We start from the raw sequence: 17,766 nt of genomic DNA on the forward strand, positions 1-17,766 counted from the left end.
GACATTTGCGCTGCCTGATACGCTCCCTGCCATTTTATCTGATGACCCTGTTATGGCTGCCTTAGTTTTACGTTTTATTAGGGCAGGGAGTTTTTATTCTTTAATCTGAGTGTTTCTGTTTTATTTTATTTTTTGTGTTGATTCTGGCCTTTGGCCTATGATTTTAAACTGATCTTTTAATGTGTTTCTAAGTGGTTGGCTTTTCCTTTTTTATTTCTATGGTCGGCCAACCACTGTCACACTCTGTGTGGTTTTAGTTCGTTTTGTCTTGTCTTTGTCTCAGTTTCTCTTGTTCTGTATCGTCTGTGATCTATTCTGTTCCTCGTTTTTATTCTCTGTGGGTGTTCTTTGTATTTGGAAAAAGGGACCGATGACCGTAGCAGTCTGGTCCCTTTCATCCCCCAAACCAACCAACCAAGTACAGGTAACAGGACCGTAAGCACCTGTCTCCTAGAAAAAATATGGCACTATGATAAATGATACCATACAACCACACCACACAGTGATCTTTTCAGGATGAAGTGTTACTAGTTGATTTGCGTGTGGATTTTCTGTTGTCCATATTTAACAATTCTGTGTACTGACATATCCTGTCAGATGGAAGTGGGCTTTGTCTGTCCACAAAATCTTCCATGGTCAATCATTGTCCACTTCCATGTGAGCAAGAAACTCTAAAGCAAAGGTCTCTCTTGCTGCCAGGTTAACAGGAAGCAACTGGTTGGTGCACATGGATAATTTTGAATGGATAGCAAAGAAGGATGTTTCATAGGATTTTACACACCTTGCTCACTGGTATGTCCAATGTTCGGGCAGTTCTCCGTGCAATACAAGTTTGCACACCACCTCTCATCTCCTCCTGCATTGCTGTGGCCACTGCTTCCACTGACATTGAATCAATTCGTTTCCTCCCTCTACACCAGGTTGCACACTAAAAGAACCCGTCTTTTCGAATTTCCGAATTGTTTTCTCCAGACCCACGGCAGTCATCGGACCAGTGCCTTTTATCAAACCCTTCAGTGGCCAGAACTTCTGCAGAGTGACATGTGCACAGTCATTATTCTTGTAATACAGCTTTACAAGCAGAGCACGATACTGCATTGAGACAGTCGTGGTGAATGTCGCAGACGCAAAAGAAAGGAGGAAAGCCGTGTAGCTGGCACGTTTATACCAACTTCAATAGGTCGTGCACATGACACGTGTTTTCATTTATGTATTCTGACACATACAGCACCATCTATTGATCAATTTTCACACTATTTTTTTCTTCTGCTATACGTTTTCCCCTTACTCCAATAATATTCCGTTGCAATTTGACATCATTCTGACCAGTGGTTATTTTTACAGCATTTTGAAAGTTTAACTTTAATTATAATCACCCTGTACATTGATGGTGTTCTCTACTAGTAGTATCTGTGTTCATTGTTTAGGTCTACTGTAGCTGCCATATTTAACTGAAATCTGATTTCATGCTGTAAAACGTTGAGAGCCAGAAACAGTTTGCACAGTATCTGGGATCTGCAGAAATATTGACTGGAGACTGAATCCACATGCTGGAACGTTTTCCTCATCTGCTGTCGTGTTTTTCCTCATCTGCTGTCACTGAGCTTCAGCACCGCCTGTTGAAATCCCCTCGCGGCAGCAGCCAGAGTCCATGAACTCTTGGCACCATGTAGTACGTGAGACAAATCAAGTGCTCCATAGCATCCCTCTGAAATGGTAGATGGACCAGGATAATTTCTAGGCCAAGCTGCACATGTACCATTCAGTTAAATAAGTGTCACCAGCCTCACTTTAACCTGCAAGACAAGGTTAAAACAGTCACTTCTTCTCTACCACAACTCAGTGCCTTGTAACCATCTGTCTACTTTCAGAAGACTCCCAAATCTGACCACTGGGTTGGACAACGAAAACTGCAATCAATCTCTGCTGCATCACAGTTTCAAGTTGAAGAGTGTAAGGACATACACAAGAACTCCACCGTTCAAATGCCCATTGAAACAAAACTGCAAGTCCACGTCATTCATTATACAACATATCCAGCTGGCTAGTTGCTCCACACTCTGTTAGGTGGCCTCTTCCTAAAGAGTCCATGTTGCCATGCTAGATATCGATGCCCACCTTGAAAATGGGTATAGACTAGGACATTTCCCATGCATGTGAAAGGGAGTGCACTTCCAAACACTTTATGAACTTTCCACTCGTGGAGAACAACCTGTTTGATTCCTGACTACAAACTTCCTAAATATGACTCCACAGCACCTCTACTCCAGAGGGCTGAAACCCACCTCCTGCACACTACCAGGGCCACTGACCAACTCCTAAATTTTTCCAGCTCTTCAGAGCTCCATGACATTCTTTCCACATGCACACATTTTGGTCAATCAGCCTTCAGAGCAGAAAGTAGGCACAGCTGACAGTTACAGTAGTTTCTTCCCAAGGTCTAGTAAACACCCACCTTTTGAAAACCTTCTGCTCAGTCCAGGCTGCACGTGTTAGCCTGATTAAGCAAACACTACCGACTTCACTCCAGGTGGTTCAGTTTTTTGGTGGTTTTTGTTCACAGTGCTGTAAAAAACATTGTGACAAGTGTGACATGTCACGTGAAGAAGCAATGTTGTGACCCTGTGCTTAGCAGTGCACCTCAATATTTTACACAACAGCTTCTAGATATTTGTTTGTGGTCTAGGCTATCTCAAACGGTGCTTCAAATTGTTCTGTAGCAACAGTGTCAAATTTTTCTCTGGAAAAAAGTGTTATTAAAAAATACATTCACACGTTTTTGAAACCACTCATTATTATTTAGTTTTGGCTGAATATGAAGCTAGGTTGCTCCACAAAGAATAGAGAATATCTTTGGAATTTTCAAGCCAGTGACAATGCTCCCTCTAGACTAGTTTATTGTTCCACTTAATTTTCAAATACTGGAAGACAGCTAAGTCGTAAGATTTGAATAGATGGCTAGTATTTTAATTATGGTTATATTTTCTTGTATGGCTGTGCCAGCTACCCTGGGCTCAATACCGTATTTACACGAATCTAGTGTGCACTTTTTTTTCCATATGAAGTACTCAAAATTGGGATTGGCATAAGATTCGATGGCGCATTAGATTTGAGTACAAACTTTAATTGTTAGCCAGTATTTCTTACCCTGTGTGATCTGAAGTAGCAAAACATTTATTAAACTATAGCAAGAAAATACAGGTAGGTATCTGTGCAGTAAAGAAAGGAAGATGTAAATCGGACAACAGGTTATCGAGTTAAAAGAGCTGGTATGTATTTCCAGTTCTGAATTCTGTTCGTAAGCTTCGGAACAAAAACAAAATCCATTACTGCCACAAGAGGAAATTTTGTTTGTCATCAGTTCAAATAGAACGAGTTGCCCCCCCCCCCCCCCCATCTCTCTCTCTCTCTCTCTCTCTCTCTCTCTCTCTCTCTCTCTCTCTCTCTCTCTCTCTCTCTCTCTCTCTCTGTACTGTTCCTTACATTACAATGCATTGTTGTACTTCTCAACCTCGTTTAATTATTGTTGGCCTTCTACCGTACTTCGCTTTGTGTTTGCATTAGGTAGTCACGAAATGGAAGGCAAGCAGAGAAGAATATTGTATGAAGCTGCTTTCAAGCATGAAGTAATTCTTTATGTGGAAAAATATGGCGACAGAAGGGCAGGAAGAGAGTTCAGTGTAGATGAGAATAATGTTTGCTTATGGAAGAAACAGAAATTGGGATTATTTGCAACCACCGCTACTAGGTCCGCAGCTCGTGGTCTTGCGGTAGCGTTCTCGCTTCTCACGTACGGGGTCTCGGGTTCGATTCCCGGCGGGGTCAGGGATTTTGCCTTCCTCGAGATGACTGGCTGTTGTTGTGTCGTCTTCATCATCATCATCATCATCATCATCATCATCATCATTCATCCCCATTACGGTCAGAAGAAGGCAATGGCAAACGACCTCTGCTAGGACCTTGCCTAGTACAGCGATGCGGGTCTCCAGCATCGTCCCCTACGCTCTTCGGAATGTGGGACCTCATCATCATCATCACCGCTACTAGAAAGAAATTCACTGGTCCTCACAAGGAAAGACATCCTGATATTGAAGTAAATGTTTTGGAATTCGTCCGAGACAAGATGAAGAATGGGCAACCTGTAACCAGTGACACCATAATAAAAAAAAGGAAAAGAGGTGGCTGCAGCTCTTAATATACTGAAGCAAGAGTTTAAGGCTAGCCGGAGATGGGTTGATCATAAGCAGGCCATCTCTGCAACGCCATACAACAATATGCCAAAAACCTCCACAGTATTTTGAGAAGAAACTTCAAGAATTTTTCGATGGGTTATATAGGCAACGCTGATGAGACTCCAATTTGGTTTGATATGCCACGTAATTAGACGATTGATGAGAAGGGTACAAAAGAAGTTACCATCAAAACATCTGGGTGCAAAAAACAGCGCGTAACAGTAATGCTGGCAATCACAGCACATGGGAACAAACTTCTCCCTTTTTTAATCTTCAAGTGAAAAACAAGCCCCAAGTCTCCAAAAAATTGAAAAGCTATTCCCTGATTATGTCATTATCGGAATCAAGAGAAGGGATGGATGATTGAGACATTGATGCTTGACTGGCTCCGAAACGTGTTGGAACTCCGTCCTAGTGGGCTTTCCAAGCAGCCATCAATGGTTTGTTGTAATTCATTTCATGGTTATCTCACAGACAACATAAAGAAGAAGATCCACAGCCTTCCCAGTGATATTTTTTATTATTCCTGGAGAATGACTTCTGTGTTATAACCCCTGGACGTTAGTATAAATAAACCTTTCCAAGGTTACATTCAGGAACAGTATAAAAAATTGTTTTGCAAAACAAAACGTGATCTGACTCCGACAGGAAAAATGAAATGTGCTACACCCCACATTATTGTGCACTGGGTTTTGGCTGCCTGGAAATGCATCGAAACACCAATGATTGTAAAATAAAATCATTCAAGAAATGGTATATTTCAAATACTCTTGATGGCAGTGAAGATGATGTGCTCCGGAATGACACTGAGGATGGCAGGGTAGGAGGAAATGAATCTGTTTCTGATGTAGACTCTTCCGAGGATTCCAGTAATAATGACATTAGTGAATAATGATGAATAACACATGTAATTTATAGTATGTTTCTTTGTACGTCATGTAGGTAATCAAGGTAATGTTCTTTTTTAATAATGAAAATGTCACTTGTTACTGTAATGAGTATCCTAAAAATAAGTTATTGTTGTTTTTTATAGTTCATGTATACATTCACTGCTGTTTGAAATAAAGTTAGCATTGTAAAATAAATTTCAACAATACAAAAATACCCTACCAGTGATGTGCCAAAATTCCTTTTTTTGTTATTAATTTAATTTTTAAAATTGGTGTGTGCCATTACATTTTATGGCGTATTAGATTCACGTAAATACGGTATGAGTCTGGTGGTGGCTATCATAAACAAGTAATACTAGCCTTTCATCTTGTGTTTTCTGAAAATAATGTAAAAATGAATCGGATTTCATGCAGGCAAGCTTACCATTTTCTGATGCTACCCACAAAAAAAAAAAAAAAAACCTCTTTACATGTAGTTATCCTTAAAGCCTTTCCAGTAGCATCATTACAAGCTGCCAGGACTTAAGTGTTCCCCCTGTTGGAAGCACTTTTCGTTCTTGAGTATGGTGAACCATTCATCTTTGTCTTCAAGGGGGTTATAATAGCTAGTTTTATCTGTTTGTACATAATTTAAGTTTGTGTGGAACCCTCAGATTTTCAGTCGTACTCGCACTTACACAGTTTATTTGACATGATGAACTACTCCCTAATAATGAATATCTTCTTTCAAATATGTTCAATACTTTGAGATATTTTCAGTGGCAGTTTCTTTTCTAAAAATTTAATACCAGAATACTCCAGGAATACCATTCTCAGGACAGTTTTAATTCAGTTTTTAACAGCATAGTGCTGCACCAGTGGCCACACCTCATTTCTGCTTAGGCAGCATAATCACTTTCTCCTGTTTTAAACTTTTCAACCATTTCTTTTTCCACGTCTAGTTCCAGTGCTGTGGAGTGCTTCAAAGTCTTACTTTTCAGTTCTCTCTGCCCCTTGAGATGAAAATAGTATGTCATCTTTGGTATACAATATCACTTTGTGATTCCATAAACAGTCCTACTGCCTCTTGTAATAACGTCTTGAAATATACACCTTCTTTACAATTTTGTCCTGGTAAGCATATACTGTTGTTGCTGTTGTATACTTTTCAAAGATAGAGAATGCTAACCACAATATTAACTTCCTTCAGAACACATATGACACTCTTTTCCCCAGGAACACATACATACAAAAGGAAAATACTGAAAATGTGACTCTGTGCCATTTGATGTTATTTAAATCCCCTTTCAACTAAATTAAACAATCTTTGATTCCTAAAGTTCTGCAATTTATTGTCCTTTAATTAAAAGTAGTAGAAGCAATTGGATTTTGAAGGCCCTTGTTATTGTCTGTTAAGACAAACTTTGTGTAGCAAGGTGAAGTTGCAGAGGTGGTTACCTGTGGCATGAAGCTATTCCCAGAGTTTCCTCAGCGCACCACACTCAACATTACTCTATCCAGTTTGAAATACCAACATCCCAGAAACTCACATGTGACAGTAGGGCCTCTTGTGTATGCTTTGAATAGTACTGTAACCTTTCAGGGTCTGATGGCCAGACATGAGACATGCGGGCAGTGCGAAACCTCTGCAGAGTTTCTAAATTTCAAAGTCTGAAATCAGTATAACCAGTTCACATGCTGATCAAACACCATCAGAAACATCATCTCAGTATTAAATAATCGGTCTGCCTTTGTGTGAAATGTATACATTTATTCCAAAGGGTAGGAGACACACCACACTGTCTTTATTATGGATAGATAAGCTGGGTACCTATATAACTTCCCTATAAAGTGATCTATCAAGTTCACTACCATATAGCTATTGGTTAAAATCTGGATTTGACCTCAGGATCTACCTTGGATGGTTCCCCCAATTGTTTCTAAGATGCAGTTAAAAAATTAATTTCCATCTCTTAGTAGTAGAACAACATTTTTTGGCTGCCCATGTATTTGCAGGCAACTGCAATATTCAGTGACTCTCCAAATTTCTTAAAATGTTTAATGTTTTACACATGTAACAGCAATTACATGTGAAAACATTAAAATGGAACAACAGGTCACAGAATGTAGAAATAAGGGTGCTTTCAGAGTATTGAAAAATCTACTGATTGCTTTTGGTGTTTGTTGACAGTTATCAGAATGTGTGTGAAAGAAAAGGGTAGACTCGGGTACTGCGGATGCAATTTTAATCAGTAGATAGTTTATACTGTGTGATAAATTCATATTACTTTTTGCGAGATGCAGATGTTTTGAAGACAACTATGATATACTGCATGATTCTACAGGCCTTTATGCTCTTGGAATGCTATTGTGATGTAATAAAGAAAGGTGTGTGTACAATACATTCTCATTGCCACTGCCTGTTTTGACACTGTTACTATAATAGTATTTTCCCATTTGCAACAACAAAACATTGTGTTGCAAGTCAAGCATATGCTCTCGTGTGGTTTCAGGACCTTATTTATTACTTCATTCAGTAATTGGAGAAAAAAAAGGATCAACTGTTCATCCATCAATGGCATGAAACAGAACTATTACACACTTTTCATTAATCTGTAATGCAAAATTCATAGTGTCCTGAGTAGTAACTGTGGTCCTACCAATTTGTGGTAAATCAATATCTCTATTCAGTTTCATGTTGTTCCAGTACAGTATTCTCACACACAAGTCCTTGTATTTGTGTGATAAATTAGAATATTTAGAACAGTGCACTTTGCTTAAATATAGGCACTTAACTATTCTATGGCCAATGAAATGCTTTTCTTGTTAATTTATTCTCCTATTATAATGCTATATGTTGTCTCGTGATTGAATCAGTTTGTGGTTTTGCAGTCTAAGGACCTTCTCTGTATTCTTTGCAGGTGTGAAGTTTCAGACTGTTTATGGATCAGAAGAGATTGCTCAGCTGGTGAAGATGATTTAGAACTAGCAAGTGAACACAAAGCTCAGAATCTGAGAATACTCCTCTCTCCTTCCCTCCTCTCACTCTCCCTCTCCCTCTCTCTCCCATTCCCATTCCCTCTACCTCTCCCTATCTATCCGAGATACTGATGTAGACATTTTTCTAAACATTCGTGTTGCAGAAAGTTGCATTTGTGATTTCTAACAAACCTATTTGGGTGTATGTCAGAGTCATCATAGGTAACCAAATATCCATTAAGCATTCAGTGAAAAAAACTATTTATGATACATGGACCAGAAATAATAGTGATGATCAGTTAGTGCTTGTTCTGTACATTTGATACAAATGTCATTACAAATATTGTTGATGAACTGGATCTCATAAGCTGGTAAAAATGATACTTCTTTAAACTGAATAATAGTTTCCCTTAAAGATGTTGCACAGAGTATTACAGGCATACAAACATTGTTATTTTTTGTTTCCAATTCATTGTTCATGCATTCAAATCCTGCTCTCTCTCTCAGTGCATGTCTCAACATTGTGTAAAGAAATAATGATTAGCATCATATTATTATTAAAAGTGTGTTGTAATCTGTGTGTTGGACTGTTTCTCTAACATGTTGGTACTATCAAAGTAATTAAAATGGGACACTTGAACCAGAGAAAAGCAGGAACAAAACTGTATGTGACTCTTGTTGTTAAATTAATGTGGTATTGTAAGTGTTTCATGTGTCTAGGAGATTGCCTGAGTGAAGTGAAAGGTGACTCTTTTTCTATGCCAAGCTAGCGTAAGAAATATGAAGATACTTTGCTGTTCCTTAGAAAATTGTTTCAGTGTCAGTATTCCTTAAAGTTAATGGTAACCTCAAGACAAGATAATTTTTAAACTTTCCATTAGAGAGAACTGTGTGTTTTTTGCCCTTATGAAAGTATGTGAATTAATGAACTACTTCATGTTTTTCGTGAGTAGAATGGTGAATATCATGTACATGTAACTGTAATTATGAGTGTCATAATAATGAAAGGTTTGTAAATTAATGTATTTGCATCTAGTTTTACTGAACTACTTCATGTTTTTCATGAGTAGAATGGTGATCATCATGTACATGTAACTGTAATTATGAGTGTCATAATAATGAAAGGTTTGTAAATTAATGTATTTGCATCTAATTTGTTACGTCAGAATGCAAAACAAACAAAACGTGTTATTTTGATTACTCCTTGTGTAAAATAATCAAGGAGCTAATTGTTTAGAATGCATTGTGTGTTTGAAATGGCAATTAGATTTTATACTTAACCCAGTCATAGTGTCATTTTTATAGTGCAAATCAAATGATTTGTGTGTGTGTGTGTGTGTGTGTGTGTGTGTGTGTGTGTGTGTGTGTGTTTTTAACTTAAATCCTGTTCATGCAGGATACATTGTAGGTACACTGTAAATATTATTCACTTGCGCCCCAAACCTGACATATTCTGTATGAAAGTATTGATCTTTGTATGAACAATATTAATGATAACTTAAGGTAATGAGGCTATTACTGTGATCAACTGCATTCATACTATATTTGTGTCTAGCTATAAACATAATTTTTAAAGATTTACTATTTTTCTTGACTGCTCTTGGTGATACTTGTGAAGGAAGCAAGATGCTGACTGATAAATGTTGAATTTAGAAAATATGTAAGTAATTGAGTAATTGGCTGATTTGTCGTATCATGATATGGCAGTAAAGGTTATTTTTTCTTAGACTGCCATGTTCTTTGGGGAAAGTGAAGTAGCATTTTATATTGACGCCTGGGTGTCCTGTTATCTGTATACACCAGTTATGTCAGATTCCCGCCATTCTTCTTTCTCATCTTCCCCTATGTACTTTCAAGTAATATCATGTTGGTTAATGATCAAGTGGTGCTTACAAGAATAGTCTTAATATCAAGTACACTGGCAGTTGTAAGGTTTTACAGTAACACAGAAGGAGTAATAGACTGACAAAAGCAGAAACTCTCAAGGACAGCCTACATTGCTGCATAAAATTATAATATTTAGTTACCTGTGTAACTTGTAAACAAAAATATCAGACTTAAAAATTTTTACATGTAATATAGAACTGTCTTGTTGCTAACTCTGGAGAAAAGTGGAAAGCTGAGAGAAAGTTTAAAAGGGGTGGCAATGTACATGCTTCTTATGTGTACACGTTTGCAAATAGTGTGAATGACATACTGAGCCTTCAGTAATGGTTCAAATGGCTCTAAGCACTATGGGACTTAACATCTGAAGTCATCAGTTCCCTAGAACTTAGAACTACTTAAACCTAAGTAACCTATGGGCATCACACACATCCATGCCAGAGGCAGGATTCGAACCTGCGACCATAGCAGCAGCGCTTAGAACCGTTGGGCCACAGTGGCCAGCACTGAGCCTTTAGCAGAGCCTCTGCACAGCTCTGATACTCAGTTACAGCATCCTCCCTCTCCATACACAAGAACATTTTTAATAGTGGAAATATTGGTTTTTTGAGAACTAAAAACGCAAACACCGCCCAAAGAGGCCTTGTAGGTCCAACAGTACCAACCAGCCACCATGTCATCTTCAGCCCTTAAGTGTCGTCGGATGCTGATATGGAGGGGCATATGGCCAGCACACCGTTTTCTTGGCCGTCGTCAGTTTTTGTGACTGGTGCTGCCACTTCTCAATCAAGAAGCTCCTCAGTTGGCTTCTCAAGATCTGAGTGCATCCCACTTGCCAACAGTACTTGTCAGACCTGGGCGGTGCTAGCCAAGCCTGACAGAGCTTAACTTCGGTGATCTGACAGGAACCGGTGTTAGCACTGGGGCAACACCATTGGCTTTTTGAGAACTAAGAAGGTTACAAATTGAGGTACAAAGATATATCCATTATATTTTGTTATACACGGGTGAACAAATTACTGTTTAGTAAAATGAACTTGTATATACTCACTTAGCAAGGAAAATAATGTGGTAGTTTATATGGCGTGGAAGAACAAACCAATAAGTAGTGCAAAGACATTGTTGGTATTGACATAAGACTTACCATTGCTCATGATTGCGAAGTTAGCAAATCTTCAGTTCACATGATTGCGAAGTTAGCAAATCTTCAGTTCACACACACACACACACACACACACACACACACACACACACACACACACACACACACACACACACACATTCATTGTACAACACATTTTGAGATATTAGTCCAAGGAAGGAATGAGGAAAATTAGTGTTTTAACGTTCCGTTGACAACAGGGTCAGTATGGACAGAGCACAGGCTCAGGGTAGGGAAGGCTGAGGAAGAAAATGATGAACAGGGAGTTGCTTTGTTCCTTTTAAAGGAAAGGCATTTGCTGTAATGATTTAGGGAAATCACGGAAAATCTAAATATGGATGGCCATGCAGGGAATTCAATTCTAGCCCTTTTGAATGCACATCTTCGTAAGTCCAGTGTGTTAACCCTCATGCTCACTCAGTGTGGTGGTCCAAGAACTTTACTTTTGAAAAAAAAAATTAAGACATTTGCTAGGTTCAGTTACAAATGAAAATATAGAAGACTGTTTATAACACTGATTAGTCACACCGAGCGAAATAGCACAGTGGTTAGCACACTGGACTCGCATTCATCCTGATTTAGGTTTTCCATGAGGTTTGTTCGTAAGAGCACACCACCACTTTCGTTCTCCATCCTTCCCTGATCCGAGCTTGTTCTCCGTCTCTAATGACCTCATTGTTGATGAGACGTTAAACACTAATTTACTCCTCCACATTGATTAGTCACACACCAATACCCATTTGAAGAAAATATTAAAGGTGACTTCGGCTCTCTGGGCATGTGCTGTTACCAAGTGACTATTGGGATTGTGTCACAATTTCAGCTATGTCTTTGTTTATAAATAACTTTCCGCTACCAGTCATGATTTTCCTTTACTCATATTTTACATGACACGTTTCAGGAAATGACTCCCATTTTCAAGAGCGTTTTCTCTTTCTACTATTCATTTGTTACATAGTGGAATAGTACAAAAAGAAAATACATTTGAAAATGAGAATCATTTCCCAAAATACGTTGTGTAAAATATGAACAAAAGAAAATCGTGACTGGTAGCAGGAAAGTTATTTATAAACAAGGCCACTGTTTTCACAGTCGCAGCCTTTAAAAGCCTTTAATATATATATATATATAATCAGCTGTTAAGTGTTTTCATAACCAACACAGTTAGCAAGTTGAAAAGAATTGCCCAAAATGATTACCTGTCCAGTGCAACTTGTAACATCTAGTTAGCCTTTTGTGTGTCCCAAGAATGATAACTGCGGTTCCTTGCCATGATGTGGAATGAGGCAGCAAGTTTTCCCAGTGACAAGAACAGCAATATGCTGACCATTTACATAGTTGCCTTTTACATTAAACTTGAGCTTCACTAATCAAATACTCATTGGATAGAAACTGTTAGTGATGGAATGCAAGCTGTAGTCATAGTAGTTAGTGACAAGTTTCTTGCCTGTAACAAGTAACAGAGCTACTGTGCTGTGCTGTTGGTACTACATGCTGCTCTGCAGTGCATAATTATCGTGTTAGAGTTGTATATTCATATGTCCAGTTACCAGGTGTTACTGGTTTAAGCACAGAACCTGTATTTGTGATGAATGTGATTTGAATATCTGTATTGTCATCCTGATTTACATTCTCCAAGGCTTTCCTAAATCACTTCAGACAATTGCCAGTATGTCTCCTTTAAGATCATCATGGTCAGTGAAAACTGAGTGAAATATCTTTTACTGAGCTACTCACAAATACTTTGATGCTACTCTATATTGCAACTTTGCATAGAAATATGCCCTGAACCAACATGAAGCAAAAGTTAGAGGTCATAGATTCAAAAGTTGATCTGAACACCAGTGCTTTACTGAGCGTAATTCTATTTTTCTTTTCTATCCTCTAACCTGTGACTTGACTTGCCCAGCCTACAGTTTAATCAGCAGCGTGTGGTGTACTGATACTTATTGTGGTAAGTCTAGCTATAAAAAACTCAGAGTTTTTAGTTTCTCTTACGACAATATTTTTAATAGAGAAACAATAATGGAGGGTGTCTGCACTAGTGTATCATGTACATTTGTGTTACCAATAGGCTTTTAACCTGTGGAATTATCTAAGATAATTACAGTAGAGGTCTTAACATCAGTAAGTATTTGCACATACAAATATGACCTCCCTCTTTCTCTTTTATCTGCCTTCATTACTTGCAACAATATTTGTGAGATACTTTTTTCTCATTGTACCTCCCAGGTTCATGTGTCGAACTTAAAAAATATTCAGAAATCTCTTGAAATTATGTTCTTAAATACAGCTAGTAACCAGATTTAACAAAAAACAATAACAGCAGCAGCAGTCACATCTTGCTTCCTTCCTTGTTTTGTCATTCTGTTTTATGGTTTAATTATATTGTAGTCTTAAGGTATATCAAATGTAAATGTCATATTATTCTTGAATAAGATATTATATTGGGAGGAAAACAGTCACAAAGGCCATTGTGGATTGATGTGCAATATCAATATTAATTTGTTTTTAAAGAAAAGTTTGAGCATTTCAGCACAAGGCAAACTACCCATATATGAATAAATATTTGCTAGCTGATGTAATTGTGTCTGTTTTTACTGTTTTAAATTTTATGTGAGCTGTCTGCAATTGGTTGTGAATTTTAGTCACTGTTGGAGCTCCAGGTCTCTCTTCTTTATTGTTTATTTCTTTCATGTGGGGACTCGTGTGTGTGTGTGTGTGTGTGTGTGTGTGTGTGTGTGTGTGTGAGAGAGAGAGAGAGAGAGAGAGAGAGAGAGAGAGAGAGAGAGAGAGAAAGAGAATAAATGTGTTTGTATCACCATAACAACTTAAAATAAAAGGACGGTGAACAAATTATTGGACAAAAAGAATACATGTTTATTTTTGCTGGCTTACTGCTGTGAAGATTACACAATTTTTCTGCCATATCATAATCTTTTCAGTCAGGATTTTGACTTTTGTGTGTGTTAGATTGTTCTTCCATGCTGCGTGAAACAACTGATGTATTCTGATTTAAGTTTGCTACAGTTTTCTTAAATATGCTCAGTTTCTTCCTCATTCCCAGCATCTGTATTCATCCATGTTTACTGCTTCATCATTGATACTAAGTGAGGTTGTTGTGACAGTTCACGTATATTTTAAAGGAAGAGCAGCTCTAGTCTTCAACTGGACATCAAGATGTAGCATTTCTGCAGATCCCATAGATCACTCAAAGTAATTTCTTTCCCCACACTAGACCAATGTGACAATATGATCCATTTCTTGGGTGTCAACATCCTTTACTTCTTTCCTTCCCATCTCTGACTGTTCTGTGATATTAAAAAAAAGAACATTTTCTTAGTACTGTCATTTACCTGTATCACTATGTAAACTTGCAAAGTGGGGTGAAATTCATTTGCTCTTGGTGAAGTATGTATGACTGAAGCAAAGTGGCACAGGTGCCAAGGCAGTGGACCAGTATTCAAGATGATCATGGTTCAAACCCCTGTTCAAGCCTACAGTTTTAGGTTTCCCATGGATTTTGTAAGTAGGTTAAGATGAGTGTTGAGGTGATTTCTTAGAAAAGATGATGCTGAACTTACTTCCTCGTTTCTGTCCAGTCCAAGTCTGTGCTCTGCTTCTGATTGGCTAGTCATGGATGGAATGTGAAACTTTAATCTTCCTTGTATAATTTTGGTGGAGTATGAACTGCATTAATTATTTTAAAAATAGGGTGCCATTCTGGAGCATCCTCCCAAACTCATGCATTTCTAGTATGAACAGAATTGAAAGAAGCTATTGACAAGATGAATCTTGGAGCATGGTTGGAAACAAAGACAGATGTACAGGTTTCAGTGACAGGCTAGCTTGCAGTTTAATTTTTTCATGTTGAATTTAACGATCACACTGTTTGCATATGGTGCCCTTACTATAAGCACTTTTGATATCTTCTGTAGGTTTCCTCTCATTTACATCTGTGCACAGCATGTTTATACTCTTCCTACTCTTCCTTCTGGAATGCAAACAAACATTGCTAACCCTGAGCATTACACATTACTGCCCATTTCATTTTCTTTTATCCTTATGTTTCATGATTTCCTTTTAGACTATTCAGTATTTATTTTGGCTGATTTGCAGTTATGTACATTAGTTTCTGTACAAAGACTGTACATTTAGTTTCCGACTGTATTTACGTGTTACCATTTTTAAAACCATTTATCAGTTTCTATATGTTTGTTTCTGTTTTATGCATGTATTATGTTTGAGAAAGATATTTAATAATTTTGTGAATTTGCAGCTACCACAAAGACACTGTGATCAAAATAAGTATCACATTAGTTATGTTGTGGAACCTCATAAATCACTAGATAAATATAACACAATATTAGGTTCGAAATGGTAGTTAAATCTCTTCTGTTATGTAATGGAAACTAATCTCTTTAGTGTGATGTGAATAGAATGATAGTAAAAAAGTGGTAGGTTTATAAATATCACATGCTGTATTGATTTCTCCAAAGTTAGTTTCACTCGTTAAAAACTGAAGTAAGGTTTCAGATGTGAAGAAAAGAAATGTGTTTAACATCTTCGGTATTATCAACCCTCAGTTAAAAGTTATGTAACAGAACTCATGACAAATTAAAATACAGTGGCAGACACTTGCCTTTAAGAATAGTGCCTGTGAAAATAAAGGTCCTGGTTTGAGATTTTGTCCAGCACAGTTTTAGTCTGTCAGACATTCCATAGCAAATTACCACCCACTGCAGAGTGAAAGATTCATTCTGGAAGCCACCTTTAACCAATAATATATAGCTAAACAGCATTTGCCATACCATCTCTCCAAGGGCTGCCATTCGAGCAAAGTGTGCACGAACTTTTTTGTTCGATATGGAAAACAGAACGAAGATAATGACAGATGGGAAGTTGAATAAGACTGTGTGTCATGCCTGGATATTCTACTTGTCATTTTTTTCTCTCTTCATTCTGTGTGCATCCTATATTCCCCACAAAAGATATTTTTCTACCAAAGAACTTTTCGGTTTTAACAGTGGTTCCTATAATGACAACTTTGTCTGTTGCCTAGCACAGTCTAGCTGCAAGATTGCCTGATTCATAACACTACATTTTATTTAACTAAGCACAGTTATCTATTACAGCTTAATTCAGAGTAAGTGTAGAATTATATCTAGTTCATCCCTAACCACTTTTGCCAAGTCAGAACTTAGTGGTAGGTAGGATAGGAGCTGGACCCACATCTCTGACTTTTACAGCAAGTGTTTGCTGTTAGCAACTGACTTGCTTAAAATTTCTGCAACATTAGAGATAAATTACAAGAAGACTTTTTCTCTGCAGCCTAAGATGTACGGAGTTCCTTAAGCACTTTTTCTATTCTTCAGACTTTTGTTTAATTTCTAGAAGTATTTTCCCATTTTGATTTTTTTTTTTTTTTTTTTATGATTCAAGTATCAATTATTCATTGTAGATCTTTTGCTACTGCTGTTGTCTAGTATCTCTCAGATTCCCATAATTTTCTTGCATGAATGAAATTTTGTGTGTATGTATTCATCAGCTTCTTAAAGATTTTGTGTTTCTAATGTTATTTAATCAGTAATTTGTAGTTGTTTGAATCGATTAAATGTTCCTTAGCTGTATTTTCTCAGCCTGCTCCAGAAATTCGTTCCATTTGATCCTCCGCTGTATGTCATGCACCTTAGCTATTTTCCCACACTAATTTCTCTTATTTTTATGCCTGGATGCTAATGACCACAATCTGATGTCACCAAGCAAGAACTATACACACAATTTTACATCATAGTTCTACGTTAAATACAGAAATTTTATTTGCATGATTTGTATGCTACTACAATCCCTACTTCCCACACTGCATGGCAGCACAAGTTTTCTTTTAGAATGGAACGTACACTCGTGGATACTCTACTTCGTATAAATATTCACAAGTACATCTCTCATTCTCAAGTTTGCATTAGCTTGACTGAGAAGCAGTAGAATCTTGTGAAGCAATTGTTTATTACTGTTTTTAATCTGAGGATACTACGAAATAATACAAAATGGTGCAGTAACAGAATTTTGTGCCCAGGATATTCTATACACTTACAATGGAAGACATATTTGTTTAACTTAAGTCTTGTTATTGTGATGCGTACTTCTCTCTCTCTCTCTCTCTCTCTCTCTCTCTCTCTTTCTTCTTCTTCTTCTTTTTTTTTTTTTTTTTCCTGCCCCCCTGTTCTGTAAATCACTGCTAGTGAAGAATGTTCGGTCTGTATGGCCTTCATGATGCTGAAATGTTAAAATAACAAACCTCATTGTCAGTATCCAAATATCTGCTGTGAAAATTTGTACTAGGTTATCTTTTGAATAATGCCTTTTCATTTATTAGTGTAATTTCAACAGCACGCGACACGAGTCATTATAATAAACTTCGATAAAATTTGTAGTTCTTTTAGGCCATTTTTCTTAAAAATTCTAATGATTTGTTCACCAATGAAAACTTGTACAAATGTGAGTCTAATAAATTGCATATGAAAATTGTCACAAAAATACATTCCATTTAATTAATTGTATTTTGAAAGATATGTTTTATTAAATGTTGATAATTTTAACTTCCATATTACCTTTGGACATATGTGTAGTTAGTGAATTT

At 37.3% G+C, this 17,766-nt stretch overlaps 1 protein-coding gene across 2 annotated transcripts in view; it reads left to right on the top strand.

Annotated features, from left to right (window-relative positions):
* The window catches only part of LOC126183288 (transcription initiation factor TFIID subunit 3), a 344,471-nt gene extending 330,542 nt beyond the window's left edge, over positions 1-13,929 (top strand). For both annotated transcript variants that reach the window (XM_049925122.1, XM_049925123.1), the window contains one exon: positions 8,023-13,929. The gene's annotated coding sequence lies outside the window, so the exon portion shown is untranslated. The remainder of the gene's footprint in view (positions 1-8,022) is intronic.
* The last annotated feature ends 3,837 nt before the right edge of the window (positions 13,930-17,766 follow it).

Source organism: Schistocerca cancellata, chromosome 4 (genome assembly GCF_023864275.1).
Source record: "Schistocerca cancellata isolate TAMUIC-IGC-003103 chromosome 4, iqSchCanc2.1, whole genome shotgun sequence".
Classification (NCBI taxonomy): Eukaryota; Metazoa; Arthropoda; class Insecta; order Orthoptera; family Acrididae; genus Schistocerca; species Schistocerca cancellata.